The sequence below is a fragment of the Heterocephalus glaber genome, unplaced genomic scaffold, assembly GCF_053883595.1.
Source record: "Heterocephalus glaber isolate CG9 unplaced genomic scaffold, H.glaber_assembly_v1.0 deba00001442, whole genome shotgun sequence".
Taxonomy (NCBI): domain Eukaryota; kingdom Metazoa; phylum Chordata; class Mammalia; order Rodentia; family Bathyergidae; genus Heterocephalus; species Heterocephalus glaber.
The window spans coordinates 26,096,978-26,118,435 of NW_028258296.1; the positions used below are offsets into that span (position 1 = coordinate 26,096,978).

General features: G+C 39.0%; 1 pseudogene; it reads left to right on the forward strand.

Annotated features, from left to right (window-relative positions):
* Positions 1-341: 341 nt before the first annotated feature.
* On the forward strand, positions 342-10,343 carry LOC101701208 (large ribosomal subunit protein uL10 pseudogene; annotated as a pseudogene).
* Positions 10,344-21,458: the final 11,115 nt, after the last annotated feature.

The window sequence follows — 21,458 nt, forward strand, 5'->3', positions numbered from 1 at the left end:
TCATTCTCTCCTGTGCTTCTTTCCTATTTGATTAATATGCTTGTAAGAAAAGATCCTTTAGGGGCCAGGGATTTAGCTCAGTGCTTCTGCTGCCTGCCGCGCAAGCGCAAGGACTTGAGTTTGATCCCTGGTACAGAAAAGATCCATTAATTTGTTCATCTCCATCAATATTAAATATATAATCTTACAGAAACAATTGATGTAATACAGGATAATTTTCAGTTATTTAAAGATTATTGGAAAATTCTGGAAGAATTCTTTATGATAGCACTCTAACATGACAAATAACAGGTGAAAATATTGCTATGTTTTAAGTTATAAGACTTTTCTTGGTGCGCTTTATGGATAAAGTAACTGATCTTGAGATGGTATGTTCTTACCCAAATCAGAAATCTTAGTTGTTTATTTTTTACATTCATTCATTTATTTTTATGGTATTGGAGGTTGAACCTAGAGCCTTGTGCATGCTAGGCACATGCCGTACCATTGAACTACACCTCCGGCCTCTCCAAACCAGGAAGCTTATATATATTAGAGAATTTCACTCCATAGTCAATCTCAATATACATTAATTATAAATACTATTCTTTTAATATATTAAAACACTGAATATGTAAAACAGTTTTTAAAAATGAGATAGCAACAGCAAACCTTTTACATGGAGTGAAAAAATTTTTTCTTTACAGTTTTTCTATTTGAAAAAGCAAAAACACATTTGCACTAACATAAACTAAAAGAGCAAGCAGTAGCCTGCAGAAAATAAAATATAACACTCTGTAGCTCCATTTACAGAACTGGTGAATAAGAAAGAAATAAAAGAGACACAACAAATATAAACACTTTATATCTCTGATATTCAATGCTTCATATTATCAGCTTCAATAACAAAGAAAACATAAAAAGTTTGCAGTGAAAAAAATAAAAAGATGTAAAGCCGACCCAGTTGCATTCATAAATCTATAAAATTTCCTCAAATAGAAAAGGATGCATTTCAGAATAAGAAAGGAACAATGCTACCAATAATAGACCATATTAGAATTTAGATATTCCTACATACTTAGTAAATTACTCAACATTAAAGGGCTTTATTAAAAGGGAACTAAAAGGGCTGGGGATTTAGCTCAGTGGTTCCGCCACCTGCCTCACAAGCACAAGGTCCCAAGTTTGATCCCTGGTACCAAAAAAGAGAACTAAAATTCATTTAGTAGGCACATGGAAATCATTTTGAGTGGGTGAATTACAGTGACACCTTTATCTGTGAGGGATATGCTCCATGACCCCAAGGGGGTGCCTGAAGCCACAGATCATACCAAATCCTAATATGCCTATGTTTTTCCAATATTATATAAATACAAGGGCTGAGTAAAAAATGTGGTGTGTGTTTAAATAAAAAAATTATTATAGTAGAAGACACATTCGCATTAATCTCCTTCAACATACTCCCCCTTGCTTCAAACACATTTATCCCATTGTTCTTGCCATTTTCTTTCCTTTTTTTTTTTTCCTTTGGTACCAGGGATCAAACTTGGGACCTTGCGCTTGCAAGACAGGCGGCGAAACTACTGACCTAAATTCTCGACCCTGTTCTTGCCATTTTCTGAAGTTGTTCTGGAAGTCCTCTTTTGTGAGTATCTTTATGAGATGCGATAAAAAATGTGGTGAATGCTGCTGCCATATTCCATCCAAAAGGAAAAGCAGGCTGATAAAAACATTGCAGTATGTTTTCATCCACTTTATTCACCAGATATGGCACTGTGTAATTTCTAGATCTTCCCCAAAATCAAAATGACCATGAAAGAGAAACGTTTTGAGTTGACTCAGGACATGGAGGCAGCCACAACAGTGCAACTAAAGACATAAAAGAAGACTTTCAGGATTGCTTCAGAAAGTGGCAATAATGAAGGACTGAGTGTGTTTGAAGTAAGAAGGGCTATTTAGAGGGAGAATGTATAGGAATATGTCTTTTACTCTAATAGCAGTTTTAAAAAATTTAAATATTTGCCGCGGGCCGAGCCTGAAGATGGCCCTTTGTCTCTTCCCTGCTTCCTTTCTCCTCCATAGATTAGAGTCGAACAGACATACTGTAGACCCTGGATAGCACAGCCCCAGGAGACAGTTACGCAGTATCCTTCCCTATTCCCTACCTGCGCACGCCCCAATCGCGAAAGTCACGCTACCTTCCGCCTAGGCCACATAGGCCACGTAACACTATTTGCCCGGCTTTCTCTTCCTGTTTGCCTTCCACTATAAGTAAATAAAAGGCGGCCATTAGTTCCCGACAAGCTATGCTTCCACCTGGTCCCAGCTATCAAGAACAGCCGGGTATTTAGCTCAGTGGTTTTGCCACCTGCTGAGCAAGCGCAAAGACCTGAGTTCAATCCCTGGTACCAAAAAAAAAAAAAAGAGTAATCATGGTCTCATCATCTTTTCTTCATCTCCCACCACTCTCCCTGGCTTCAGACCCTATGCTGTGCGGGTCACGGCAAACCTTCCCTGTATTTTTCGATCATAATTCATACCTATGATAAACTTTCTCCCGTATACTTAAAACACTTTATACTTCCTTTTGGCATATCCAAATTGCTAACATTGCTACCATTGTGCTTTGTGAACATTATTAAGTACAATAAGGGTTACCTGAACACAGCCTTGTGATACCAGGACAGTCAATCTGAGGATAACCAAGATAATACTAAGTAACTGCCAGACTGGTAGCATACAGAATGTGCATAGCTATACAAAGTGATTCCTGTCCCAGGCCAAATGATACAGGTTAGCATGAGATTCATCATGCTACTCAGAACAGCATAATTTTAAACTTATAAATTGTTTTCCATGTAATACAACTACATCCCCAAAAGAGGGATGTGGAGCTATGGAGAAGTAAAGGAAATGATGTACTCAGGGAGATCAAGGAAGAATACTCAAACTAAAAGCATGCAAGTGGAAGTTTGGAGGTTTTCTTTCCTCTCCTGGCTTCCTAGAGTAAGACCTTCGAGCTCTGTATAAAGAACATGAAGTTTAGACTCAAATAATCCTGGGTTTGAATTCTATCTCTACTACTTATTAGTTAGGGAATTTAGGGTAAGTTATACAGCCTTCCTTAGGCTTAGTTTCCTTTTCTGGGCCACAGGAATAATAATAATCCCCTCTTCTCTGGTTTATCATAAAGTTAAAAGTGTAAAAGAAGGAGGTGTTGTGCCACACACCTGTAATCCCATCACTCTGGAAGGCTGAGGTAGGGGGACTGTAAGTCTGAGTCTATGTTGGGCAATTGAATGGTTTAATGAGAATCTGTCTGAAAATAAAAAGTAAAGGATTAGGGATGTAGGGCCCTAGCTTCAACCCTTACACCACAAAATAAATAAATATGTAAAAGAAAATATTCAGTAAAAGATGACTTCTTAAAAGCAAACAAACCTGTGCTATAACCTATATGTCCTAATTGCCCAGGCAAATAGATTTGTCTTGCTGTTCTTCTGAAATACAGTAACCAACTTAAAATATGTGCTAATTATGCGCTGTGTGTAATACAAACTCATATTGCCCTCCAAAGCCCAGATTAAGGCCACAAAGGATAGTGCCTTTTATTCTTATATAATCTACAAAAACTTCAGTAACTTCTGTGGTATTGCAGTTATTTGTGCTCTTCAATAGAAGATAGAAATAAATATAGCGCTATTTACAAAGATCTAGAAACAAGGATTTTACAGCTCTTATTAAGGCTTTATGTAAAGAAAAACATAGGAGTGGGTAAATATCGGTAATTTTGTTTTTAAATAATATCCTCTTTGTTTTTTTTTCTTTTTTTTGGTACCAGGGATCGAACTCAGGTCCTTGCGCTTGCACAGCAGGCGGTGAAACCACTGAGCTAAATCCCCGGCCCCAGTAATATCCTCTTAATATGTTGAGAACCGCTAGAAAGAATACTTTGTTAAAAATGATCAATAGAATCATTTAAATAATTTTCTAATTATGAGTTACTCATCAGCAAAATGTGGGGGTATTTTCAGTGCCACAGGAAATCTATCATCTTTCCCTTGACCCTGCTCCTTACACCCTATTCCACCAAATGGTACTACCCAAGAGCCACTCCAGAGTCCACTTGACCATGGCTCTATATTTAATCTGTAACCAACCTTGAAGATAAAATCTATTCAATATTCCTTAGTTCTAGCCCTTCTGGATTATTTTAGTCCTTCACATGACAGACCCAGAGTAGTCAGCCAGCTACAAGTCTTCCCCTACCTCGATTCAACTTAACTTACTTCACAACCTGTTAAATAACCTGAGAAGAAAATGTGACCACAGCTTTTGAAGGTATAGTACCCCATGCCCAAAAGGTACTCTAATCCCTGGAGCCTTTGTTATGTTAAATTACATGCCAAAATAATTATGGTTTTAGACCTTAAGATTGGGAGATTCTCTTGTAATATCTGAGTGGGGCCCAATTTAATCACAAGTCCTTTAAAATTACAGAATTTTCTTCAGCTATAGTCTCAGAGAGACAGTGGAAGAAATGAGACATAACAAAAAGGGAATGTTGGAGGGATACAAAGGGAAAGATGGATTCAGTGTTAACATAACAGTTATGGCTTTGAGATGGAACATTCATATGCAAGAACAGTAAGGATGACACTCAGATGAAGGCCAGCAAAAGATGAAACCACAGTACTATAACCACAAGGAACTGGATTCCTCTGACAACTCAAATGAGCTTGGGAGCAGATCTTCCTTAGAGGCTCCAGTAATAAACATAGCCCTGCTGACACTTTTATTTTAGCCCACTAAGGCCCATGTCAGTCTTCTAACCTACAGTTATTGTTTAAAGTTACAATAATTTGTTATGGCAACACAGTGGAAATCTAACATACAAGGCTTCATTACTCAGATTTAACCAATGGCTCCAGTCACCCAAGGATAAACTCAAGCTCTTTGGCATAGTTCTAAAATCTTATTATTTGGTCCCCAACCTACATACCCAGCTTGCTCTCCAATATTACCTCCCTCCCATCCTTCCCCACTCCTCTCCACCTTGTACTCCTGTATTGGTCAAGTTTCTCATTGCTGGGACTCAATTTCTGGCACCCACAACTTAAAGGAGAAGTGATTTAATTTGGCTGTCAGGGCATTCGGTCCAGGGGAGCTGGCTTCAAGGCAAAAACATCATGGCAGCCGGGGATTTAGCTCAGTGGTTTCACTGCCTGCTGCATAAGCGCAAGAACCGGAGTTCGATCCCCGAAACCAAAAAAAAAAAAAAAAAATTGGGCTGGGGATTTAGCTCAGTGGTTTCATCGCCTGCTGCGCAAGCGCAAGGACCCAACCTCGATCCCCAGAATCCAAAAAAATTAAAAAATTAAAAAAAGAACATCATAGCAGAGAAGAGCTGCTTAGCTCATGGCAGGCGGGAAGCAGAGCAAGGAAACAGTGCCAGAGTGAAAGGGATTAGGGACCAGATATGGTACCCACAGTCACACATGACCCACCCAGATACACCCAGAAATATGCTTTACTAATCCCTTAGGTGAGCTGGGCATGGTAACACACACTCATAATCCTAGCACTCTGGGAGACTGAGGCGGAAGCTTGCAAATTTCAGGCCATCCTGGGCAATTTAGCAAGACCCTGTCTCAAAATTAAAAATTAAAAAAATAAGTAAGTAAAAGTAAAACGGGCTCAGCACAAAAGCCCTGAGTTCAACTCTCACTACAAAAAAAAAAAAAAAAAGAAATCTCCTACCCAGCTCCTAGACTGTCAAGTTGACAATGAAACTTAACTATCATAACCCACATTGTGAGGATGCATATTATTCTCTCACCTTCTGAATTTGACAACCTAGCCTACTCTAGGTTATTATTTATGTCTTGACCTAAAACCCATCTCCTCTGTGAAGACTTCATTGACATCAGGCAGTTTTCTTTCATTTCCTCAATAAATATTTATTGACTACCTACCAAGTGGTAGGTAAAGTTCTAGGTACTGTGAACAAAACAATAAAATTCCAGTCTCTCATAGAGCTCCCGATCCAGTCCTGGGTGAGGAGGAGAATTGCATTAAACAAACAAGCAGTGAAATGCATAACTAAGACAATTTCACACTGTGATAAGCACTGTGGAAGAAATGAATAGGGTGACATGAAAGTGTTTTGCTGTGGAAGAAACTACATTAGGTTAGGAAAAGATTTGAAAGCCGATCTGTATGATGAGAATGAGCTGGCCACATAGATGAGCTGAAGAGGAGGAGTCCAGGTGAGAAAACTCGGTGAAATGTACTGGAGCTTGGAATGTCCCAAGATAAGTAAAAATGGCAGTATAAGTGGGAGAGCAGAATACAGAATGGAAGGGAATTATGGACCAAAATGAGGCCAGAGAGATAAAAGCAGGGGCCAGATCATGCCTCCCAATTTTCTCCTTGTGCAGGTGTATATTTGCTCTAGATTTCTAAGCTCTTATAAACTTTGTCCTTATTCTAGTATCAGAATAGTATTCATCACCAAAGATTCTATCTTACTTTAATAAAGGAATTTTTATTACAAATAATAAATATATATTCAAAATTAGTGAAATGAGGAAGGAAGGAAGGGGGGAGGGAAGGGGAAGGAAGGAAGGAAGAAGAAAGGAAGGAAAGAAGGATAGAAGGAAAGAGAAAATGGAGTTATTCTAATATTATAAAGCTATCTCAAGAAATTGATGAGTAGAATGCCACTGAACTTTATGATGAACTAGAACTGAGTAGGGCTCAAAGCTATGTTCTCCATCTACTCCTTTCTCTGTGGAGCTACATGTTCTCTCATCTCCTTCTTTGGACATTTGTTCTACTCTTCTAATTCTGTGAATTATTTTTCTCTGCTTTTTTCATATTTGTGGCAAAAGATTACTACCCAAGATCAAGAGCTAGCTTAGCATGAGTAGCATTTACATATCTAAATGTAAAATTTCAAGTTCCTGAGAAGAATGAATCTCATTAGTCTAGCTTGAAGTGTCTATTTCTCATTCAATTAACTGTGGATGCAATCCCATAAACTTAATATGGCTGTACAAGCCTACTTCCGTGAGTTTGAGGACAATACTCTGTATGTGTGTGCCTGTGTTTGTGGGATGGGGCTGTATTAGTTCTCATTGGGCCAGCTTTGCACAGTCCTTGCAAATTTCCTCAGATGACTCATTTCCTGGCTTCTCCAACATTCTCAGGTCTCCACTGTACTTTCGACTTCACACTCACATCTTCTCATACTGCTCTCCCAGGCACACTGCCTGGCCTCCCAGACTTTCTTCTGAAATCTGGATAGAAGCCTTCCTGACTCCACAACTCTTCCCTTCTGCATGTGCCTAAAACTGGCACCACGTAGTTGACAGCAAGGTCTGCCACCAACTAGGGAAGTAGCCTTCTCTACTAGGAGAAGGAAGTAGGCTTCCTCTCTTGGCTGTAGGGGTTGAGTGCCTGGATTGCTGAGTGCTGTGAACTCAATCCTAAGGAACAATTCCCTAGGCCATGGACATTCTGGAACATGGTGTCCTGGAGTTCTCTTCTCAAAGCAAAATCTTTCATCTTTGCAATTTTGAAGCTGAAAAGGGTGACATCCTGCTGGCTCTTGTGATGCTCTCAGGCTATCTTTTTATTGTCTTGTTCTAAAGTACTTGGCTTTGTAATGCTAATCTTTTCAGCAACCAAGTTCTCCTTTGTTCCATTTCTTCAGGTCCCAACTTTGTCAGAGCTTCCTTTCTGCCAAACTAAAAAAATTTTAAATCATTTTGCTGGGCCATTTGCTTTTGATTTACAAGGTATAGCTGGCTAAAAGCCCTCAACAGTAGCCATGAGACCATCTTAACATTAGACTGCCCTGAAATTTCTTGCACCAGATTAATTGGTCCACTGCCCTTAATCTCAGTCTCTCTTAAAGTCTCCAGACATGAACAAAATGCAGACAAATTTTTGGACAGAGTATAACATACATAGCCTGGAGTCTAATTGCCAGAAACCTCCTGAGCCTGATCTTTACTGGCTGCATTATCCTTCAGCATTTGGTCTTCTCTCTAACAAGAATCTCCCATGAAGCTTGACTCACAGCATTCTAGAGTTGCTTCTCCAGCTGGCATCCCCAAACCTTTCCAAGCCCCTCCCACAAGCCATTTCCAAAGGCTTCTGAACCACATGATCAGGTATAGTTATAGAAATGACCATACTTCCCTCATACCAGAATCTGTCTTAGTTACTTTCTCATTGCTGGAACAAAATATCTGACGCCCACAAGTTAAAGAAAGAGAGGTTTATTTTAGTTCACAGTTTGTGGAGGTTTCAGTCCATAGTCGGCTGGTTCCAAGGCAGGGCAACATGGCAGAGGGGCCTGGCAGAAGAGAAAGAGCTATGGCAAGGCAAGCAGGAAGCTGAGAGTGCTCAATGGAGTAGGGAGGATATATACTTCCAGGTTGTGCCCCCAGTGACCCACTTTTTTCCACTAGGCTTTACCTCCTAATATCACACTTGGTGGACTAATCCAGTATTGCACACCCATGATCCAGTCTCCTCTCAAAGCCCTTCATGAACCTTTGGGGGGACATCTAGATAAAATCCAAAATAGGGGTGAGGAGGCAGTCCTGGACTAGGTAATTACTTCCTAAACTACCTAATATACACCCCAATCCTAAAATTCTGTCTGCATTGCCAGGCTTACAGTAATCCCATCTATGGAACATTCAGAAATATATGTATGTGCCTTTGATTCAATTCATTTTTGTATTATTTGTAATATCTATCCTTATTAATCATACATAAATACAATGATGACAAAAATGCCTATAATCCCAGCTATTTAGAAGGCTGAGGCAGAAATATCACAGGCCAGCCTAAGCAATACAGTGAGACCTTCACAGAGAGAGAGAGAGAGAGAGAGAGAGAGAGAGAGAGAGAGAGAGAGAGAGAGAGAGAGAGAATGAGTTAAGGAAAGATACACTGAAAAGTAAGAATGTTGTAAAAACTTTGAGAATGAATTAATCATGCATGAATTTATTTTTACAAAACATCTGTGTGGTAGGCTAAACAATGAGCCTCAAAGATATCTACATCCTAATCTCCAGAAATTGTCAAAACTTCCTTATATGGAACTTTGTAGATATGACTAAGTTAAGGATGTTGAAATGGGAATGTTATCCTAGATTATCTGTGTAGCAGCTAAATGTCATAATCATAAGTGTCTTTACAAGAAGGAGGAGCAGGAGATTACACTACACAGAGGAGAAACCCATGTGATAATGGAAGCAGAGACTGGAATGATACATCTAAATTTCAAAGGAAGTGGGCCACAAAGCAAGGAATACAAAGGCCACTAAAGCTTCCCAAGAAAATAGACTCTCTGCTGGAGACTCCAGAAGTAACCAGCCCTGACAATATCTTGCTTTATGCCAGTGAAATTGATTTTTAACTTCTGACTTCTTGAACTGTAAGAGAAGAAATCTGTTTTGTGTGAGGCCACCAAGCATTTGCTAATTTGTTATAGCAACCATAGGAAATTGAGATAATAGCAAGTAAAAGCCATTTGCTTTGGAACTTATAACTTATGTGCCCCTCATAGTGCTTGTATCAAAACTCATACTGAGCTTTCTCTTTCCAGGAGTCCTCATGAGAATGACATTGTCTTTGAACCATGCATAGTAATCCCTGACATACTTCCAGGATGCTTGGGGAAGACAGGTGATCTGAAAGTCCATTTACTTCCTTAAGATCATCCAACTTTTGGATGATTATTCAAAATGCTTTATTGTGGGAGCAGGCAATATGGGGTCCAAGCAGATCTTCATGTTCTTCTGAGGGGAGGCTGTGGTACTGATGGGCAAGATCTCCATAATGCACAAGGCAATAATGCAAAGGCATCTCCATAATGCAAAGGCATGGGGAAAACAGCCCATCTCTGGAGAAACAGTTGCTTTGTATCTAGAAGGAATTTGAGTTTTGCATTCACCAAGGAAGTCCTTGTTGCAATAAGGAACATGCTTCTGGCCAATAAAGTGCCAGCCGTCAGCTGTGCTGGTACAAATATCCCATGTGAAATCATTGTGTTAGCCCAAAACACTGGTCTGGGGCCCAAGATTTTCTTCTTCCAAGTTTTAGGCATCATTATTAAAATCTTGAGGGGCACTGCACCATTGAAATGCTGAATAATGTGCACCTGATAGTGACTGAAGACAAAGTGGGAGCAGTGAAGCTGCCACACTGCTGAACATGCTGAACATCTTCCCTTCTCCACTTAGCTGATCATCCAACAAAGTGTTCAATATTTATATTCTTCAAGTTTGACATCACAGAGGAAAATTTGTATTCTTGCTTTCTGGAAGGGTGTCTGTCTGTGAAATGGTTACTCAATAACTACATCCATACCCTCTCCTATCATCAATGGGTAGAAGTAGGTCTTAGTACAGTTTCATATTTGCCAAAAAGATCAAAGCCTTTTCAGCTGGTCTACTGACATTTGTGCCTACTGCCCTGAGGCCATTGTCACCACTCCTGCTTCTGCTGCTTGGTGGCAGCACCCAAGGTTGAATCCAAGGAAGACTTGAAGGAGTGAGATAAGAGTATGGGATTTGGTGTCTTCAATTAATCACCAATAAGCAATGAACTCACTCAGCTTCATCTTTAAACAAGGAAATAAAGGCCTTCTTTCTTAAAAACAAAAGCAGAAAACTAGTGTTGGTACATGTGTCATTTCCTTTGACATGTGATAGGCTTTGCATTGAGAAAAATATATCTTTTATTTTAGAAAGTTTTTTGTTTGTCTGCTTATGAATCATTAGAAGCTTATGGACCTATGTTTTCTTGCCTATTCTTTTGAGAACACACATTCATTGATTCATTCAGCAAATGTCTACTGCACACGTCTTTGGTGCTGAACATTCAGTTCATAGATATTTATGAACCATCACCTTTGTGATATGCTTCCTGTCAGAATACAGTAGGTGAGTGGCAGGCATTATCCATGCCCTCATGGAACTTTGTCAAGTAGGCAAAAATAATCATTAAATCAATGATTGCAATAAAGCATAAAGTGTGTTATGATTTGGAGAAATAGAGGATATTACAAATGTGACACTGGGTGGCTCAGTCAATTTCTCATTACTGGGGTACAATACCATGACCTACAACTTAAGGGAGGAAAGGTTTATGTATGTATGTATTTATTTATTTATTTTTATTAGTGCATGTTTGCAATTCATGCAGTTTACAATCCTCTTGGGGAGTGGTTACATGTATATATTATAGCTTGTTTCTTTATTTTAATCCTCTTCCCCCTTCATTGCCTTCTCCCCGCTCCTCCGGTTCCCCTATCCCCTTTTTCATACTTTGTTAATATTATTTGTCTTAGCTCATGTTATGGCATATAGTGTTTACATTAATTGAGGTTACTAGGTTCCAGGAAAGGTTTATTTTGACTCACATTTTTTGGTTCATGGTCGGCCAGCTATAAGGAAGGAGGGCGTGGTAAGAGGGCCTGGGTAGAAGAACGCTGCTCAAATCATGGCAGCCAGGAAGCAGAGAGAAAAGGGAAGAGCTGGGGAGGAAGACACACCCTTCAAAGTCAACCCCCCGTGACCCACCTCTAACCAGGCCCCACTTCCTAACAGCAACTTAGCGGTACAGGCTTCATCGTCCAGTCACCTTCCATAAGCCCTACCTCTGAGCACATGAGGGTTTTGGGATACATTCCAGATCCAAACCATAAGAATGGGCAACTCACCTAGTCTGGGATGGGCATGGATGGCCTCTCAGAGGTGATCATAGGTAAATTCAGACCTGGCTGGGGGCATAGCAATATGGGGATGAAATGACATAGTTCTTGCTCTCAAGAAGCTTACAGTTTTAATAGAAATCTAAGCATATAAACTAACAACCTAAACACAGAGCAAAAGTATCCCAACCAGATCTCTCTTGGGCTGAGGAACAGAAAACGCTTGAATTTTGAGTGGATCCCTGATGAAAGTACAGACTTTAGTTCAGTGGTGAGGGAGGGGAGAGATGACCTAGACCAAGGGAACAGTGTGATACCACAGGGCACATGAATATGCAGGTATTAGCCATGTGTAGCTATTTACCCTTTTTTCATAAAAATTTGGTCATGAAAATTTTCAAACATAAAGTAAAGTTGAAATAATATTACTATTACATCCATATACAGGTTCTCAGGTCCTACCATTAATATTTCTATGCTATTTTATCATCTATCTATCCAAATTTATAAATATTTAAAAAAGAAAAAAAAGTATGTACTATTAAGGGTATTTTTAGGGTATAATAAATTACCCTTTTGCTGTTATTTTATTTTATTTTTTGTTTTGTTTTTTGTTTTTGTTTTTGGTACTGGGGATCAAACTCAGGACCTTGTACTTGTGAGGCAGGCGGCAGCACCACTAACCTAAATCCCCGGCCCTGCTGTTATTTTAAAATGTGGACTTTCACTAAAATCAGAGGCTATATGCATATAATTTGTGTGTGTGTGTGTGTGTGTGTGTGTGTGTGTGTGTGTGCATACGCATGCATGTGAATATGTGTATATTCTGGGGGTTGATCTCAGGGCCTTGCACATACTAGGTATGTGCTCTACCACTGATCTATCCCAGACCCAAATTTAAGTATTTTTAATAAGACATTGTCAAGGTTTAGATTAAGAATGTCTCCCAAGTCCTCGTGCATTTATAGGTCAGGCTTTTGGTAGATGATTGAATCATGGGGGTGATATAGCTGACTTGCTGTTAGGAGGTAAGTTCTGGTCAGAAGAGGCAGGTCGCTAGCAGTATGGCTTAGAAGGGTATATCTTTCTTCCTGGCTCCTTTCTTTTCTCTCTCTGCTTCCTCATTGCCAAGACATGAGCAGCTTTCCCTCCACGATGCCCTTCCACCATGCCTTCCTGCCTACAGCTAACCAACCATACAAGACTTCTGAAACTGTGACCCCAAATAAAGCTCTCTTCCTTTAAAATGCAGGGTCAGGTATTATGTCTCAATGATGAGAAAGACAATGATGACTCAGATAGATTTCAAATAAAGAAGTTAAGGTATATGTGTGGTATTAAATCAACAAAAAATACATTTACAGAAAAATATAATGCATAGACTATAATGCTTTCATTTATCAGGAAGGTGCTTTTTGCTTGATTGTTTTTGTTTTGTTATGGTAACTGTGAAAGGGTTTATGCTGATTAGGAATACTAGGTTTATGATTTAAATTACAGTTGGCAATTTAAATTCCCCCATTCAAGTGATAATTGGATTTCCACTTTCCAGATTTTTTATAAAGGTTTTGCTGCCAAGAATTCTTAGGATTTTTAAAGCTTTATACACTCCTTATGGTAATTTAAATATGTTAGTAAGAACCTGTTATGAATATGTATTATAATTACAAAGAAAATGAAGAAATGTGCTGAAAAATAATCTTGCTCTTATAAATGAGTGCTTTGCTAATGCATATTCCAGGTGAGAAGGCTTTAGAAAGAAGCATTTCTGGGAATGTACAAGATCTAATTTGGAAACATGCCTTAGTCCAGTTATTCCAAACTTCACTGCTCATAAGAATTATCTGCATAGCTTATAAAAATGGAAATCTGGTTTGATACTCCAACTCTTTTTTGTTTTTGAGTTTTTGTTTGTCTGTTTGTTTTGTTTTGTTTTGTTGAGATAGGGCCTTGCTATGAGATTCAGGCTGGCCTTGAACTCTACATAGCCCAGGCTGGCCTCCTACCTCAGCCTCCCAAGTGCTGGGTTTATAGGCATGTGCTGCCATGCCCAGAAATCCTCCAAATTCTAATCATTAGGCCTAGGGTATGGCCTTAGAATCTGTATTTTTGGCAAATGAAAACAGTGCAAGTGAGCACTTTCAAGACACTAATGTACAAGTCCTCTTTCTGTGATTCTCACATTTGACTGAGCATAATTCAGTATGTCTCCCTGCTCCATTTGGACAAAATTAGTGATCTTTTATTAAGGAATTATAATATAATAATATAGTGGCAGTTTATTTTGAATCAATATTCTTGCTAAAAACAACTAGAAGTGTTGAATTTAAAATTGCCTCTTAAAAGTACATTACCTTTAGGTAAGAAATGATCAAGCCAAAAAGGCAAGAGTCTTAAAGGTACATAAGAACCAAAACTACTTTCATATGAGCATGTTTGCTGGTAGGGGAAAATTTGAGGAGCAGCTTTCACGGTTTTGGCTTAGGGGACACCCAAATGGAAATTAAGGAAATTTGTAGGAAAATCTTCTCCAAGAAAGTCCAAAAGGACAAGACCTCAGGAAAAGATAATTTAGGAAGCCCCTCCAATGCTTATCCCTAGAATAAATAGGCAAAATTGCCTTGGTCCTGAGGGGTTGGGGGAACCCCCTCTGTGAGAAGTTGTAACTGTAGCTGATTGGTATATTACCTGAGTGGTAATAAAAATCTCAAGGCATGAATTTAATTTAGAATAGTCCTGGACTCTTTAGACACTTGGCAAGGATAAATACAAGTCCTTTCTCATAGAATATCCCTTATAGGGTATAAAAAATGCTTTAAATAATTTTCCAAGAAAAATGAGTGTGGTAGGGTACAACAGTGACCTCTGTTCCTTACTTCCCTTCATAGCCATGTCTTTTGCCACATAATTTTGGAGTATACTGCCCCTTACTTTGACATTGGTCCTAATTACATGATTTTCAATGTAATGGAAAGTTTTGATATAAGGTGTAAACAGAGGCTGGAAATGAGCTTGCTCATTGAAGTTTGCTTTTTGTACCTTTGTCACAGCCATAAAAATATGCCAGACCATTCTGAGAGTAGCTCTGAAAGAAAATTAAGATGAGCCCAAACAGGTCTTTTTACCTGGACAAAAAGACTTCTAAGAGCCTTGTGTGTGCGTGCGTGCGCGCGTGTGTGTGTGTGTGTGTGTGTGTGTGTTATTGAGTTTGAACCCAGGACCTCGTACAAGCCAGGCAAGTGCTCTACCGCTGAGTTACATTCCATAGCCCTTTTTAAAATGTTTATCTTGGGCCGGGGATTTAGGTGAGTGGTTCTGCTGCCTGCCTCGCAAGCGCAAGGTCCCGAGTTCGATCCCTGGTACCAAAAATAAATAAATAAATAAAATGTTAATCTTGAGACAGGGTCTCACTAAATTACTCAGGTTGGGTGTAAACTTGTGATTCTCTTTCCTTGGGATTATAGGTATGAGCCACTATGCCAGGCCAAAACTTCTAAGAATCTTAAGGAATATTTGTTCCACAATAGCCTGACATGCTCAATAGTAATGATTGCATCTATAGATAGAGGAGTGTCTCAAAAAAATACTATGGGCATGATTTTTTTAGGGGGGGGCCACAAATGGAGTGATTTGGAATTAAACATGTTTAAATATACTAAAAAAACCCCACAAAATACTTTTGAGAGATAGTATTAGAAAAAGCACTGCCAGCTTATACTGAGCTCTTCAAAATGGTAGAGGTGGGGGAAAGACCTCTAGGCCCTTAAACTTTGTTTAGGATGGAAGTAGTCTGAGGAAGTTGCTCAAAGGTATATTTTCCAATGCTTTTTTCAAAAATAGTCAAGGAGAGTAAAGGAAAAGCAGAGACATCTCAGAGGGAAAGCCAGGAAGCATGAAGAAAAATAGATTGGAGAGCCCTCTCCCCAGAAGCCAAATCAGGGCTTACTCAAGGAACAGTCTCTACCCTCAAAGTAGGGGAACCTGCAACATTTGCCCAGCAAAATTTGAGGATTATTATGAAACAGTGACTGCTCTTCTTTCCCATTTGGAATAGAAGTCTTTGTTGCAGTTATCTTGTCCCTGTTTAACTATTGTTGGGTATGTTGGAGGAGATAACTTCCCTTTAGTTCATGGCACTCTAAAAGGAACTATCCCTGCTTTGGAGCTGATGTAAGATAACAAGATTTTAGACTTTGAGCTTGTGTGTGAGCATGTCTTTCACATGAGAAGAGCATGAATAATTTTAATTAAGAGAACAGGTGATGGTAGATTGCAGGTATAGTATTAGTTTTTCAACTCACCCTGTACAGTATTCATACCCTTTACCAAGGAACTTTGAAAGACTTTCCCGCAATGTTCTGGGACCTGCCTTGCCCCTTGACAAGAAGCTTGACCATGTGATGTACTTTTGCCATCAGGATGTTGGCAGACATGACCAAAGCAAAGGCTCATAATGGGCTTGTTCAGGGGGACTTACTCTCTTGTACTTCAGCCATTGTTGTGGGAAAATGCCCAGAGGAGCCTGATAATCCTGGGAATGAGGTAACAAAGAACAAACAGAGAAGAGTGATACACAGCCAAGGTGAACCTATTTCAGCATACAGCCTGACAAGCAAACATAAGAAGGAGCTTTGCTAAGATCAGCTTTAGCTGCCCCCCTATTGACTAGATGTGTGATTCTCCTCTCTAGAAATCTCACCTTCTTGTTAACACAGTCACTATTTCTAATTGTTACATATGAGCTAATTTTATATTAAAAGCCTAGTCTTAGACAGAGGCCTTAAAAATGTATAAGGCTCCTTTCAATAAGCATCCCTCCCCACAGAGAAGCATACAATCTCCTTCCATATAGGCTGTACCTAGAGTGATGGAAAGTAATGGAAGGGCCAGGGATTTAGCCCAGTGGTTCCGTCGCCTGCCTCGCAAGCACAAGGACCCGAGTTTGATCCTTGGTACCAAAAAAAAAAAAAAAAGAAAGAAAGAAATGGAAAGATATTTGTCATTAACACATCCTGACATGGAAAGAAAGACATTGGAATCTGCAAAAGAGTCCACACTGTAAATAGGTTGTTCTGTAGTATCAAGGACAAATAGGTTCAGTATCTTGACTAAAATCTAACACGTTAGTCAAGAACACAGCTGTTCTCTCACTCCTGCCCAAAATAGTACTGACTTTTTCTTTTGTCTTGAAGAAAAACATATATAACAGAGATTTTGCAGTCTCCTAGATCCATTTCCTTTTGGTAATAGAATCCCCATAACCTTACTAAAGTAACAGTTACTAGGAACTACATTTCCCAGCTTCCCTTGCAACTAAGTGTGAAGCCTTGCGATTAGTATCAATGAAATGTGAGTAAAAATGATTTGTGCAACCTGTGTCATTGACTTAAAAAAAAATAGCTTTGCATGGCAGCAACATACTCCCTACCAAGTCCCTAACTGCCCAAAAGCTGATCTCATGGAGAGAAAGCTATAAGTAAAGACCTCAAAAACCAAATGGTCAAAATGTTTGAAGACATAAAAGAAGAAACATATAAGCAAATGCATATGATGTTTAATGACCTCAAAGATGATTTAATTACAATATAAAGGATTTTATTAACAAAATGTTCGATGAACTTAGAGAACAAAAAATAATACATATTGAGTTAAGCAAGACAATGTAAGACATGAATGACCACTTTGGCAAAGAATTCGAAAATATGAAAAGAAAGCAAGCAGAAATAGATGATGTGAAAAATTTAATGGGAAACACAGGTAGCAGACTTGACAAATGTGAGTACAGGATGTCAGAATTAAAAGATAAGATGAATGTGGTAGATTATAAACTCAATGATACCTTAGAAGTAACAAGACCCTATGCAAGCTAGATCCAACAGCTGCTAGATGACTCAATAAAAAAACCTCTCAGAATTATAGGCATAAAGAAAAACTTAGTGGGTCACTCCAAAGGCATAAAAATTTTATTCAATGAAATCATAGCAGAAAATTTTCCAACCCTAGGGAAAAAATTCAATATTCAAGTACAAAAGGCATATAGAATCCCAAATAGCCAAGCCCAGAAAAGAACCTCTTGACAAGACATCAGTAGCAAAATTCCAGAAATTCAACAAAAGGAGAGAATACTAAAAACTGTTAGAGAAAAACAAAGGCAACCCTATCAGAATAACTGTGGATTTCTCAGCACAAACCTTAAAGGGCAGGAGAGCTTGGAACAAAATTTTTTGAGCCCTTAAAGAAAACAATTGTCAATTCAGACTTATATATTCTGCAAAATTAGCCTTCAAATTTAATGAAGAAGTAAAGACTTTCCATACCAAAGAAATCCTAAAGAAAGACATAACTACTACACCAGCACTGCAGAAAATACTTAAAGGAATTGTAGCCAGAGAGTAAAAGGCCACCAGCACCAAAGAACTCAAGGGAAATTATACATCTAGCTGGAAGAGTAGTTAAACAAAAGGAAAAAAAAAAAAAAAAAGAGGAATCAGCACTGGAAAAATAGAGCAAAGACAAGATTCAGTGAACACCTTAAAATAATTAATCTCACTGTAAGTGATCTCAACTCTCCAATCAAAAGATATAGATTGAAAGAGTGTATTAAAAACAAAACACAACCATATACTGCCTGCAGGGGCCACTCCTATTTCAAAAGGAAGTACACAGACTGGAAGTGAAAGGATGGAAAAAAAGACTCATTCAACCAGGGCCTGAAAACAAGCATCTTATTTTCAGACACAGCAGACTTCAAAACTGATCAGAAGAGGGGCCAGGGATTTAGCTCAGTGGCAACGTGCCTGCCTGGAAAGCTCAAGGTCCTGAGTTCGATCCCCGGAACCGCAACAAACAAACACTGATCAGAAGAGACAAAAAGGCCACTACATACTGTTAAAAGGAGCAATTCAATAGAAAGAGATAACAACTGTAAATATCTGTGCACCAAATGTTAATGCACTCAACTTTATAAAACAAAAGCTATCAGACTTAAAAGAACAAGAAGACACCAATACAATCACAGTGGAGGGGCGTTCATACCCCATTCTCAAAATTGGATCAACAAAACAAACAAACCAAAAAATCAACAAAGGAACATCAGAGTTAAACCATGCCATGGGATAAATGGACTTAATAGATATCTACACTATTTCACCAAAAACCAAAACATACATTTTTTTTTTCAGCAGGACATGGAACTTTTTCCAATATAGACCATATCTTTGGCCATAAAGCCTAGTTAAATAAATACAGACTTGAAGTAATGCCCTGCATATTATTGAGTCATAGCGGAATGAACAGTCAGTCATAGCCAGAAATCAACAGCAAAAGAATAATCAGTGGATCACAGATGAAATAAGGAAAGAAATAAAAAAGTTTCTAGAATCAAAATGACAATGAGAGCACAACATATCAAAACCCATGGGACACAATAAAAGCATTTTTTTTTTTGGTACCGGGGATCAAACTCTGGTCCTTGCGCTTGCGAGGCAGGCAGCAGAACCACTGAGCTAAATCCTCAGCCCAATAAAAGCATTTTTAAAAAGGAAGTTCAATGACCAGGGATTTAGCTCAGTGGTTCTGCCGCCTGCCTCAAAAGTGCAAGGTTCCATGTTTGATCCCCAGTACCAAAACAAAACAGAAGGAAGTTCATAGCTATAAATGTACACCTAAAAAGAATTGTGTGATCCCAAGTAAATAAACTAATGATGCATCTCAAAGAAAGACCAGAACAATCCAAATCTGAAACTAATAGAAGAAAAGAGCTGATGAAGATCAGAATGGAAATTAATGAAATTGAGACCAAAACCAAAATAAAACAATACAAAGGATCAATGAGTCAAAGAGTGGTTCTTTGAAAGGATGAGAAAGGGCTCGGGGGTGGAGGGAGGGGAAGAAAAAGGGAAATAAAAAGGATCAATATATGGCGTGTATGTATACGTACCAATTCCCTTATAGTGAATGTATTTACTATGTGGAGCAAAAAAAGGAGGAAAATAGCTTTCATTCTATTTTTTCCCCCATAAATGGAATACAGGTATGGTATTAGATCAGTTTCATTTATACTAACTCAGTCTGCCTTTCTCCTCCTTTTTTTTTTTTTGTGGTACCAGGGATTGAACTCAGGACCTTGTAATTGCGAGGCAGGTATGGTGCCACTGAGCTAAATCTCTGGCCCCTCTCCTCATTATTTTTGGTTCAGAGTGTGTGGGCTCTTTGCTATGGCAGCTTGGCATGTGCTCCAATTCATATATCATGTAGGCAGAAGGTAGATTGATGGTCAACTTGGAGGCTCTTACATTTGGAATACGCCAGGGGTACCCAGCCTAATCCAGGGTTAAGGATAACTGACATTTTTTCTCCACCTTCCCTTCTGTTGTCAAAAATTATCAGCCAATTGTTTCAGCAAAAAAGGCAATCATTGCAATCTCTGCTTCTGATTTCTTTGCGCAATTTCTTGCGCAGTAGCCCGATGATTAGAAATTTACTTCTTATAAAGATATTTACATAGGCTTGGAATATATCAGTGAATGAATACTAGAGTTTTGGTAGTTGTATAAACTAGCATTCTTCTTTACATACCAGTTTTGAGATCAGATGGTATGAGTCTATCCCTAGACATTGTTTACTTCTGAGTGTGCTGGCAAGAATAGAGTTGCTCTGTCTGTAGAACTGAAAACATACCCTGGCCTGTGATATCCTCTGACATATTGCCATGCTGAGAAGTCTTGCCTGGAGACCAGCCAGCTGGGCCGCCAACTCACTGCTTCCAAACAAATATAGGACATTGCTCCCTCAAGTGAGCACACTTTAGAGAGCCTTGAATGTTTTCTGCAAAATCCCTATAAACAAGAAGCAGATGAAGTACACTATTTCTCAAGAGAGCACAGTCCTAGGAGTAATTTAAACCACCTCTGATATTTATTAGCTTGGTGGTAAGACAGAAGAGAAGAGCCCAATTCTCCCAAAAGGTACAGTACTTTTATTCCTTGCCTGCTTCAAATGCCTTGCAGCAAACTGAGCTGTACCAGATGCCCCATGGTTGCTCCAGGAGATATTTATATGCTTTGGCTGCAGCAGATTTCAGTTCACCTATCCTACATGATTTCACCCTGCAGCCTCTCTGGATGACTCTGACATTTTGCCGCCCTCCTCATTCAGGTCCAAGAGGGGCCCCTCCCCTTTCTCTGACCAAACAGAGTCTGACACTGCACTGTGAGAACTTATCTTTTTCCTTTTCTTTTTTTGTACCGTGGATCAAACTTGGGTCCTTGCGCTTGCGAGACAGGCAGAAGAACCACTGAACTAAATCCCTGGACCACCTTTTTCCTTTATATGCAACCTCCCATAGTCTTTTTTTTTCCCATAGTTTTTTAAAAAATTAATTTTATTGGTACATTTTAGGTATACAATATAATGACATTCATCATTGGAAACTTGCACCTTTACATAATCTCCCTTGGTTCTTATTTTTTCCACCATCCCCTGCTCTCCCTTCAACCCCTCCCTATAAAGTTTTTACAAAGACTTCGTTTCCATTTTTTCATTTTCTCATATTAATTCCATTCCCTTCTTTCCTTTCCCCTACCCCTTCCATTTCCCATTCCCCTTTGCCTCTTTTCTTCCTATTTCACATTATCTATTATACCTTTTAGTCCTTCAGTTTCTCACACTAGAGAAACTATGCTGCTATAAATGTGGGTGCACATATATCACTGTGGTATGATTCTTTTAATTCTTTGGGGAA